Consider the following 12976-nt stretch of genomic DNA (forward strand, 5'->3'; position numbering starts at 1 on the left):
AAAAGGAAAAAACCTTTAAATGTAAAGTGTCACACAGAATTCTGGGAATGTCAGTTTACATTTTTCTTTCAGAAGATGACTTCTTGCCTTTTTTACTTCCAAAAATCCAGTACAGTATTTTACTGTAAAATTAGTGCTGGGCGGTCTTTTGTACTCATTTACTGACGAGTCGGCTGCAGTACTGCCACCTGAATGCGCTGTTTCTCTGCCGCTAACTGCACAGAACAGACGCCGAGAGAGGTGATACTATGCTGGGAGAGTCAGACCTCGTGCTCACGGGGCAATACTGGCAACATCTTACAACTGAATGATGGCTAAGGTTTATCCAAAAAAGTCGCCATTGTCAGTATGTATATTTTATGAAAAAAAAAAGCAGTTGCTAAAGTTGCTAAATATAGTGCTAAAGTCTTGCTCGTGTGTGTGAGACCCGGGAGCTGATGGCAGGGGGTGGTGGATATTTGTGGTGGTCAATGTGGATTTTGTGCATAAGTTCTTCTGTGTACAGCTTCAGTTTTGGAACTTTCATGCATAGTAACACATACACCCTGCGTTCCATTCAGAAGGGCTCATCCCTATGCCCTAATCCCTTCAAAGGGTTTACCCTCCGGAGTGAGAGCTTCGAAGGGTTGAAGGGTGTAGGGGACCAAACAACTGTTTCTTGAAGTGCCCTTTTGCGTCATCATCATGTGCCCACACGGAGGCGCCTTCATCATGTAAAGAATCTGTGCAAAGGATCATGGGAACCCGAAGAGTCCATCAGTTGGAGTCCATCAATATTTCCCGTTTGGAACGCACAGACAGCGGTGTCCTCACCAAAGTGCAACAGTAAAAAGAGACCACTATTAAAAAGTGTCACGTTCTGAGTTGAAATTAAATTACATTTAATTAAATTAAATACACCAGTATTGCGGTATTTTAAAAAATTATATCATAACAAAAATAAACACCGGTATTCGGTAATCTGTTTTACCGCCCAGCACTATGTAAAATCTTCACACATGCAAAGACAATACTGGACAAAGTGAAGAACCAAACTGAGGTCTTGATGAGGAGCCAAACAAGACACAGGTGAAATTAATCAATAAACCAATGGGCAACCATACACAATCTAGCTATGTGAATAAGGAGAACATGAACTAAACAAGAGGGACCTGTTTCATAAAACATGTTCACCAAATAAGTCAGGCTTATTTCAGTTAGTCTGACTTATTTTGAACCAAATCAACTGACAATAAGTCAGACTAACTGAAATAAACATGGCTTTTATGGTAAACTTGTTTTATGAAACAGGCCCCAGGAAGAAAACATGGAAACCAAAGTAAACACAACATAAGAGACCACAGACAGAAAATAACCATTAACAATTACTTCTAAAAGTAATGCATTAAAATATTGTGATTTTGCATAAAAAGTAACTAATTGCATTACTTAGTTACTTTTTACAGAAAGTAATCCATTGTTATTTTTGCTTTACTTTTTGTCGTCTGCACTGGGTTTGCTTATGTATGTATTTATTTATTTATTTATTTTTTAAAATTTAATAACAAAAACCCCACCGGTTGTATTTTTTGCAACTGATAAGGCCCTTTCACACCAAAAGTGAAATTAATAAGCTTACATGTGCAATAAATGTGAAAAAAGTAACTAGCATTACTTATTTGAAAAAGCAACTCAGATATTTTGTTGTAAATTTACTTTAGTAGTTACTTGGAAAAGTTATCTCATTATGTAACTTGCACTACTACCCCCAACACTGACATATATATTACACATACATCTCTTATATCAGTTTGGTACCAGCATGGCATTTCACACACACACACACACACACACACACACACACACACACACACACACACACACACACACACACACACACACACACACACACACACACACACACACAAACACACACACACACACACACACACACACACACACACACACACACACACACACACACACACACACACACACACACACACGCAGAGTTTGTCCTTTATTACCCACCTGCTGTTGCCTCCCTAACGGTGGCCACTGTATTTGACAGCGTGTGTCGAGTCGAGCACAGTGGAGAGTGTGTGTAGAACATAAAACACCACTGGACTGACTGCCGAGAGCCTTGATTAGCCCAGCGGTGGGACGGTGTGGTGCAGAGCTCTTTCTGAACCTCTGAGACCAGCAGGGGGAAATCCTTGTGGAAACCCTGCAGGCAAATGTGGCACACCGGGCGACTGATCGATTGAATAAAAGCCATGAAGAAACAATGTGTGTCTGTGCTTCGCTCCTGCTGGCTGCTTCAAGCAGAGCACTGAGATGCTGAAAGTCCAGATGACAGGAGGGTCAACATATTATGATCTAAAAGCTTGACTTTTAACTGCACATCTGTCTTAATTATGCTTTGAAACAGGTGGGGTCTCTCTGAAGTATTAGAAGATCAATAGAATCCAGCATAAGCCTCCTATCAGCAATTGCACATGTCACAGGAACATACACTTCTTTTTCTTTTATGCTTAGTTTTGTTGGTCTCTATTTTTACTTGAGATACTAAAGAGCTCCTAAAAGATACCTTGTGATGGGGGAAAAAACTAGATGGGAGGACAATTTATAAGTTGTTTTTTTCATTCACTAGCAAATATTATAGCATTCCACTAAGCGTTCTCTCATAGAAGTGTTAAAATTTCTAGCAAAACTTTTGTATTTTTTTGCAAAACTATTGCGTTTATTCACAAAACATTTGCTTTTTCTTGCATAAGTATTGCTTTCGCTCACAAAACATATACATTCTCTCTTTTTTTTTTGCAAAACAGCTGCATTCTCTTGCAACAATTACGTTCTGTCAGAAAAAAATTCCGTTCTCTCAGAGAAATATTTTTTATTTTTTTTTACCAAATAGGAAGAAATGCATTTTCCAAACATTTGATTCGCTCAATAAATTTAGTATTTTTAATGCATATTTTAATGCATTTGGATTGCATTACTTTATATTTAATACATATAAATAGCATTCAGACACCGCATTAATGCATTCATTCAACCCATTATATTCTTGACAAATACATATAAAACATCCAGACATTTAACGTAAGGAAATAAAAAAGAATTGCCATACTAACAATGGTGTAATAATTGCCCATGCACCATTAAATTGTATGTGGACCATTGAACAGTCATTTTCAAATCAATATCCAGGTTGTTCATTGATTGTGGTCTCTGTTTGTGTTCTGAATGAAATACTAGCATACTGCTTACTGCATGCAAACATACCTTTCAATGGTAGTATGTTGCTTCAGTGTAACATAACCTTATTATGTTGCATCGTTTTATTCAAACAGTGACGTCCAGTTATCATCTCACAAATAAGCAGGTTCTTTGGCATTGTTAATGCATTTCTGTGTAAAAATGTCAGTATAATTCGTATGCTGTTCTGACGCAGCCTAGGTTTGACTGCAGGTCATTTTTGTCAACCCTTCTCCTCTGCTGTGTGTCTCAGGTCAGTGGGCTGTTGGAAGTGATTTTGTGCATTGCATCACATTTCGCCACAGGGTTTAGCTGTAATTAGCCTATCTATTCCTGTGCTCTTGAATCTCCAGAGCTTGACTCTTCCATCATGCTCCACTGTAAGGATGGTCCTCAGCACTCAGGGTGTTCGGTTTGCACCACACATGACATGTTCAACTTGGTGTTCAGTGTGGATCTCATCAATCCTCTTCTATTGGGTCTCATGTGGTCACTGTGTCCAGCTTGCTGTTGGGAAACTCCAGTTGAAATATGTGTCAGATTTATGAAGTGTGTGTGTGTGTGTGTGTGTGCTGCTGATGCCTCACAAAGTTTCTCAATCTCTGTAACGAGGACTGTAGGTCTCGTACTGTGGATCTTTTTGACTGGAGCTGAAGTTCTGGGCATATTTTTTTCTACTTTTCAGCTTTTCCCTTGTGAAAACTAAGTGCACTTAATTGTAATCAGTGTGCACTTGTAGTGTACTTGAAAAAATATATTTTAAAATTGTACTTTTATGTAATATTCAAGTACTGAAATAAAAGGCAACTAAAGAGAGACTTAAGTACACATTTAAAAAAGTGCACTGTGATACTATCAAAATAAAAGTTTTACTCAAAAGATTACTTAAACATAATGAATTAAAATGTACTTTAAGTACACTTATTTTGAGGTGTTGACTAACATACTAAAGCACATGTAAAGTATTTGATTATTATTTTAATTAAATGTGTTACTCAATATTAAAATTAATGTATTTTATTTGTACTAAATTGCAAATTCATCATTACCAATGTCTTATTCCAAATATATTTAAATAATGCAATACATCATATACAGGTTTCTGTAGAAATTACATTAAAGTAGTTTATCATAAATGCTTGTCGGTAATTCATCAGCACACTTTAATGCATAGATGTATTTACTTAAGTGGGCCAAACAAATTATTCCAAAATTCCACTAGTTGCATTTAATACAAATTAAAACTATTATAAACTTTCAGGTAACACTTTATTTTAAGGTATCCTTGTTACACGTTTTATGTGTTTTTTTTATTATAATAACAATAAATGATGCATAATTACATGCAAGTACCCTAACCTACAGTAACCGTAATCCTAACCCTAACCATATAGTAAGTACATGTAGTTAATTAATATTACTCAGTACTTAAATGTACAATTCTGTATCAAGGACACAAAATATAGTATAACTCACTTTAATTTAATTGCAATTAACATGCAATTAAGTGTCCCAAAAGTATTGCATTCAGTTTGCACTTAAAAATATTCTTAAAAATGTATGAAGTCTGTGTTAAGCACTCTTTTAAAAAGTATACTAAAGTATACTTATTTTTATGTCTGATTCAGCTGCAGTGTTTTTCTCCCCAACAGAGGCTTTTCTTGTGTTGCCCTTTCAAACAGGTCAGATTTATGAAGCGTGTATTATTGATGTTTCATACACAGTTTTCTCCATCTCTGTCAGGAGACTGGAGATCTTTAACACTGCCGTAGGTTTCATGGTGAGGACTCTCAGTTGCTCTTAGTTTTGGAGCAGTTCTGGGCATATTCACAGTATTTCTCAAACTCTGCATTTGGAGGAAGACTTGGACAGTTTCCCTTATATTTGAAAAGCTTCTTGGTGTAATGCACAGATGGTGTTTATTATTGCATGTTCTCTGAACACATGTTGATGCTAATCTACTAATGATGGTAAAGAAGGTGGTCCAAAGCAACAAGGTCATTACGAGCGTTGCTGTTCTTCTTTGTAAATGAATTTTAGGAAATGTCTGGCTTGTTTTAACTTTGACGTTTTAGATGAACTTGGCTTCTCCAGGGAGCAGTTAGTAGTTCTCATTTACTCAGACATTGATCCAGCTCTGCTCTGGTCTAGTGATGAGGGAAGGATACAGGTGGGAATGTTGACGTTGTGTGAGATTACGAGTGGATTTGCTCCCAGTACGAGCTTGTCTGGGTTTGGCTCGTCCCTCTGATTTACTCCAGATGGAAGCTCTTTCTCTAGATTCACACAGTAGTAGTTGCTCTGAAAATCCCGGGACACATATTTCACCATCTGAGTGTTGCACAATTCAAAATATATTGTTTTGAGGATGCATTAATATGATCTGAGTGATCAAATGGTTTGCTGTAATTCTTACTGGATGGCATGTATATGTAGCGTGTACATGCATTAAAGGAATATTTCACCCACAAATGAAAATGTGCTGAACATGTCCTCACCCTCGGACCATCCAAGATGTAGATTAGTTTGTTTCTTCATCAGATTTGGAGAAATGTAGCATTCTATCATTTGCTCGCCAGTGGACCCTTTGCAGTGAATGGGTGTCGTCAGAATGAGAGTCCAAACAGCTGATAAAAACGTCACAATAACCACATTTCTCCAAATCTGATGAAGAAACAAACTCATCTACATCTTGGATGACCTGAGGGTTAGCACATTTTTTTTTTTTAAATATTTTTGTCTCATACCTTCATTGAAATGGAAAATTGCCATGACACTGAAATACATGAAATAATATTGATTAAAAGTACATTGCATCTGTTATGTGTTCCATGTCATTAGATTTTAATTCTAATTAATTCAATTCTAATTATTATTGAAATTTTCCATCCTGTTAGCCAATTTAAAAAGTATTCTCAATCCAGTCCTGAATGACGCACCAGCTACAGGGTACAAAATAATAAAAACACGTAATTGTGACAGCATTTTGGAAATATATATGCATATATTAATTCAAACGTGTCCAACATACAAAGAAAGTCTCGCTGCATTTTTCTTCTTCTAGAAACAATGTTTATTCGTCATTAATACCATGCAGTATATTTTTTTGTCATGTTTTTTGTCAGTAGTGTGCATTATTATCATCAGTTGATTGTCATCTCAAAGCTTTCTATTGAACTTTTTCAACATTTTTTGTGCTTTGATGAGATGAACACTGTTTTTGCACAGCATAATGAATAATAACATTTAAAAAACATTGAAAAAACCTGTTATTTTTTTTTTTTGTGCACAGCATAATGATAATAAAAAAAACAAAAAAAAACCCAGCTTAATTTTTTTTTTTATTCATATACTCAAACTAAGCAGAAATATGTAGTTTGCTGCAAATGCTGATATTTATATGAACAAAAATAAGATTAAATTCTAATGCTTCTTCTAATGCTAATGTGTGACAGAAAAGTTTTGATCATTTGCAGGCTTTAGAAATCCATTTGTCAAATATGATACAGAAGCTAGGGTTAAAATTGACGGGTCTAAGTCTTAATGTGAATCTAAACTTGCAGCTTTACTGTCACACTTTATTTTAAGGTGCAATTCTCACCATTAACAAACCATTAACTACAACTTTTGCCTCAATAAACTCCTAATTTGCTTCTTATTAGTGTGATAGTTGTTAAGTTTAGGCACTGGGTAGGATTAGGGATGTGTGTGATTTGTGCACAACTTTAGTTGAGTTGTAAACTGTGTTAACGCAGTAAAGCAGAAAGCATGAGGTAAAACGCAGGCAGGACCAGCAGCTGGACTTCCACATCACACTCCAGCGCGTCTGTATGTCTGCAAAACAACAGCGGCACTGCCAGACCAGCACAAATGTTTAGGGTGCATGATTTCTGTGCTTCCTAATCACAGGAAAAGTGCCTGTGGGAATTTCTGCCTCCTGGATCAGATTGTGTCTCATTTACTCCAGCTATATGCTGCTGTACTCCAGCAGATCTCAAACCCATCGCTCTGCGAATTCTCTATATCTTCTTTATTTAACGGGTTGCTACACACCTGATCCTGATCATCAGCTTGTTTATAAAGAGCTACATGAACTGAACCGGATAAAAAACTTGTGAAATGTGCAGTGCTGTGGATCACTGGAACTGAATTGCTGAATTGTGCTTTTTTCTCTGTGGCTGTAGTTTGAGTGATGCTCTTTCCGATTCACACAATCACCCAGTTCACTCAAGATTAGTGTAGTATACTAGCATTATCTGAAGTGTGTTGTTTGTCCATGCAGAAGTCATCCTCACAGTGCTATGGTGTTGTGAGTGGTTGCTAGGGCATTGCTAGTGGGTTGCTAATGTGTATGAAAATTGATATCATGTATAAATGTATTGTTGATAGTATGTACACTATATTTTATGTAAATGTAGTTTTAATAAATTCAAAAATTCAAAAAAATTCAGAATACACACACACACACACACACACACACACACACACACACACTACATAAACACTCCCTACATTTCAGCAAGAACAAAAAATAGTTGTATCATGACAACTCTTAGAAGATTTTAGCATGGTAATGGATATGACAATGTTAATGTATGGCGGAATAGATCTGCTGCACTGCTGCTGCAAGTACAGGAACTTGTTACTGCCAATACATATGCTGATACAGTGCTTTGAGTATTTAAGACATACTGCTGCTGCACAAATAGCATATAAAATAACCCATAGCAGATCTATACAGGTGGAGCTGGGGAAGGTGGCGGGTGTCAGAGGAACTCTGAAAGTGCAAAATGCTTAAGTGGATGCTAACCAGCCATTTAAATGTAAAGCAGCAAGCTCATTGGCTGCATCTGCAACATGAACCAATCAGATTGTGCCAAGTCGCTTAACGCTGTGAATATCATCAGTTATGTTAAGAGCCTATCAGTCCTGCGTCATTTAGAGTTTAATGAAAAAACTAGTCATTTTTCTTTTTTCCACTGACATACATTTATTTTATTATATATTTTAAAACTATAAACATAATGATATTTTTCATTTATATGTGAAGATATACTGTGCTGTTTACAACAGAAAGACTATTTGCAATTGGTAATAAAAATTTTGTCAGAAAGATTTTTTTTTTTTTTTTAGCAAATAGGCTCAAACATTAAATGAAAAAAAATTTCCGTTCTTGTATTTTTCACAGGAAAACATATTAACACTCTTATTACCTTGCGGCAAACCCATCGGTGTTGATCATCACCTCCAGCAGTGCACTAAACATCCTGGTTTATGACAATCCCGCAGTGAACATCTATGTAAGTACCAATGCATTCAGTGTTTTCATTTGTAATTCCCACCAGAGTTTGCTAAAAATAACACATGTTGCACATGCAAAGGATTCATCCAGACCTACATTTGTTGACGAGCTGCCAGCAAAAAAGCCTCTTGCATCCACATCTTTATATTTAACAGTGGAACAAATGGTGTGTCACATGGGAGCCGTTGGCAGGTGTCTGACAATAAAAGCAGCTACAGCTGCACACTTTCAGCTCTGTTTTGAGAGGCCAATAACTTTGTGTTGTTTAGCCCATGACCCCATGAGTATTTGCAAACAGACTTAAACTAGTGTCAAATATGGATGTGCCAGAGCTCTCGAAACAAAACAGCCCAGTATGACACAAGCATACAATTTTTTTTCACTTCAATTTGTTTTTTTTTCCACTGCTGAACCTTGTTAACCTTTATTAGATTGCTGTGGAACAATGCGCATTGGAATTGCAGCAAGGAGAGGAAATTCAGCTCCGCCCCCAATCCAGACCATGAGATATATTAAAAATGCAGTGTGTTATGATGGGAGAATCGGATGGCCTGGAGGAGACATGCGATGTCTTGAGTCTGGAGGAACAGCACGTGTTGTTCTTATTCTTATCAATAGATGTGGTCAGGCCAGGCAAAAAAACACTCCCGATCGTTTCCAACACCAGAATGAATCCATCACAAACTGTTCACTCAGCATCTAAAACAATTCGACAGGCAGAGAACAAAAGTCTGCCTTTCGGAGTAGATTATACTATTTACATACATAGAATATCACACTGCTTTTTCAATGTTTAATTAACTCGGGGATAGTTGTTCACCCAAAAATTCTGTCATTAATTACTCACCCTCATGTCCACGGGCCTAAAATTAAAACTCGGGCAAGCGCCAAATGTGAGTAAAAATCGGCATTGGCGAGTATATGTAAAAGTGTCATTCGCCAGTTGGCAGGTAAAACTTTTACGAAATATAACATGCAATGGATTGAGAACAACGGCCAGTTTTAAGAGGATTTGCTGTGTTTCTGACGTAAGCGAATAAAATAATCTTTTCCGAAGACGAGATCATCATGACTGGGTTAGCTGTTCGACTAGACTGAATGAAATAATAGCATACAAATGGGCTGATAAGGTCAGAAGCAGTGTGATGGTTCTAATAACCTTTACCTTAGAAGATAGTGCTGCTTTATTTCGGAAGATTAAATTTCCATTTTTATTCTTCATAACCTGGCACAGTGATGTGCTGCGATGCGACAAAATAATAGAACCCACTACAATCAGTGATTCTGTCTACACTGGATGCGGCACTGCGCGACACAACATGACAAATCCTTGACATGTACACTGCTGCCGTGTTATATTTATGACTTACTGACACAAAGTTCAAATGATTTTTAATGGTATCTTTGTCGCATTCGTTATAAGAATGTAGCGACACATACCTAAGGTTACACTGGAACGGAAACATGATGAGCAAACATCAGAACGTCATGACGGTTCTCTGTGTTTTAGTGAGAGATATGGTGTTTCACAAGAGAGACTGGCTTTGTGTTTTGATACTGCGACTAACACGGTGGCCTTCTCTATTTGGCGAAAACATGCAAGGACAAGAATCTCAACAATTTGTTTTCTTAATGAACATTGAACTGAACATGAACTTAAGGTCCTGGAATTCATGGTAGCTTTCATTGGCCAAGGCCCGCCCATGAGGCCATTTGACCGACATGTTCCAAACAACCAATCACAGTTTCATTTCGTTCATCGTCACGTTTCGAGGTGTGGAAATGTCGCCACAATAACCAGGCCGATGTGTAAAACTCTCTGACATATTTAAAGATTTTCACATAAGAACTTTAAATATTTCACATACTTTTAAAAATCCAGACATTTTAACTGATCCTGATAAGCGCTTCGTGCATCACATTTGTAAAGTTTTATTCGTCACATACAGAATTATATAGAGCATATATCACAAGCAGTGAAATGTGACAACGGTGGCTTTCTTCTTTTCGTGAGGGGGTTTTGGCACCACGTCCGTGGGGGGGGGTATCTTTGTTTTCCAGGTGGAATGTTAAAGAACGTGACACACGCATCTCCCAGAATCCTGTATAATTCAATCAATCCGATGACGACTCAACACTCCTGAAGTGTTTTCCACTTTCGTGTCCCATATGCATCCAGACGTTTAGCCAACGGGTCCGTGGGCGTAGATGTCTGAGGCTGAGACTAGCAAAAAAAAAGTTAGCTTTAGGCCCTGCTCATGTCGTTCAAAACAAAGAGTTTAAAAAAAAAAAAAAAAAAAAGCCTATTCCTTAAATCACAAATCCCTTTCCAGGTAGAATGCAGTATCACATTCATGTACCACTGTATTTTCTTGTAAACAGGTTGACAACCAAGCCAAAATTTCCTTGACCAGATTGTGCCTTGTGCCCAAAAAGTGGAATTACTTTAAAATATAACTTATTTGCTCATGATATTGGAATTAGAGCTATTTTTGCATTGTCTTACATCACTTGTTCAAAAGTTGTATTTTTTTGTCTTGTCGTCTACTCACAAAGCCTGCATTTTTATTTTGTCTCAAAAATACAGTACAAATTGTGATATATTATTACAATTTAATAATAGATGTTTGCCTACATGGAATATCTGTTAAAATGTAAATTTATTACTGTGAACAGAAAAGCTGAAATTTCAGTAAAAAAAAAAAACAGCATCATTAGCTCCAGTCTTCCAGTGGTCACATGATCCTTCAGAAATCATTCTGAATATCTGCTAACTTTGCTGCTCAAGAAACATTTCCCTGGTTATGAATGTTTAAAACAGTTTGGTGTACCCGATATTTTTTTGTGGACAACCGTGATACCATTATATTTTTTCAGGATTCACAGAGTAAATAGAAAGTTCAAAAGAACAGCAATTTATTTGAAATATAAATCTTTTGTAACGTTTATTAAATGTGTCTTTACTGTCACTTTTGATCAATTTTAACTATTTCACTTGATAAATAAAGAGGTATTGATTTTTTTTTAAATAATAATAAAATATATATAAATTTAACTTAAATGAGTTACCTATCTAAAAAAAAAATCAGAAAACTGTGAGGGTCCAACAGTAGTTTGTTACTTTTTTTTTTTCCCCATATATTATGCTGAAGTGATACAGTTTTGACTATTAGTGTTTTTACTTGATTTTTTGCTCACTTAATGAATGTTAATTTTGGACCTTGGCATCAAGTTTCAAATATTACATCCAAAAAGCAGTGCCGAATTAAATATTAATTCTCTCTTCTTCCCAGTCTATAATGCAGGTGGCCGTATTCTGATGTCTATCATATCACTGTGTCATACACATCTGCCAGCGTGAGAGAAGGCTCTTTTTGATGGAGACAGCCATTGCATGTTATTGTTTCTCCATTTCCTCCATTAATGTCATGTTACTGAAAAGTTTGCTTAGGGTGGCAAATAATGCAGAACATTGTTGAAGTGTGGACATCATGGTCCTATTCTGGAGATCCCTCAATCATATCACACGTTTCTTGTTTGTTTCATGTTTCTGAGTCTCCTCTTGATTTTGGTTGCTCACGTCAAGCTGCTTCCTGAGGTTTTGATGCCTCACATCACTCCATCTAATCCAAGACAATGACCATAAATCTACATACCCTTATTGTGCTTTCAGATGTACTCCGTGTCCTACATGCCTTCCTGTCTCTGTATTTTTCCCCCCCCTGACTTGAACTACGATCGTTTGTGTATATTGGTCTATTTCACAATGGCTTGCATGGGTTGCTGCTCATCCAATCAGAATTTAGAATTTTATAACTGAGTGGATTTCACCACTTGCAGTAACTTTGTTCTGATTCGGGCTGCACATAGTCCAAATGATATTCAGACCAGCAGCATGACTCTAAACATGATGCTATATTGAGAACTTTCATTTCCTGACATAAACCGACCAGGTAGCTTGTATATTTCTTTCCTGTCTACAATAATCAGTCCAAAAAAGATGCAACCAACTGCAGGTTTGTACTGAGGCGGCACTGGTTGCACTGAATGCCAGACTTGTAATTCAAAAAAGGGGGACCCATTGCCACATTTTTTTTTTGCTATATAAAGCTTGAAATTTCCATATAAAATAACTTATGATATAAAATCACTCATTAGTGCCAGGTATAATATTTTTGATCAATGCTCCAGCCTTTCTGCCACACTTTGAAGGTGACCTTTTTTCTTTGCACTTGAAGGTTCATCATACATAATTAAGTGACGATTTGAAAGGCTGTGAGCAATGGTAAAGGAACAACTGTCCTAAGAATTTGTGTCTGTATAATATAGAGCGCATGGCCTATAATCACATGCTTCATAAAATATAGCAATGTTGTTGCCTTTGCATCATATATATGTGTTTGTTTAGTATTCTGATTTCCATATCAGCTATTC

The 12976-nt window shown here is 36.7% G+C and overlaps 1 long non-coding RNA gene across 1 annotated transcript in view; it reads left to right on the plus strand.

The window, feature by feature from the left end:
- Positions 1-8455, plus strand: part of LOC122145109 — a 30010-nt gene extending 21555 nt beyond the window's left edge. The window contains exon 4 of the long non-coding RNA XR_006160141.1: positions 8429-8455. This is a non-coding gene — a long non-coding RNA (uncharacterized LOC122145109). The remainder of the gene's footprint in view (positions 1-8428) is intronic.
- The last annotated feature ends 4521 nt before the right edge of the window (positions 8456-12976 follow it).

Source organism: Cyprinus carpio, chromosome A5 (genome assembly GCF_018340385.1).
Source record: "Cyprinus carpio isolate SPL01 chromosome A5, ASM1834038v1, whole genome shotgun sequence".
NCBI classification, from domain to species: domain Eukaryota; kingdom Metazoa; phylum Chordata; class Actinopteri; order Cypriniformes; family Cyprinidae; genus Cyprinus; species Cyprinus carpio.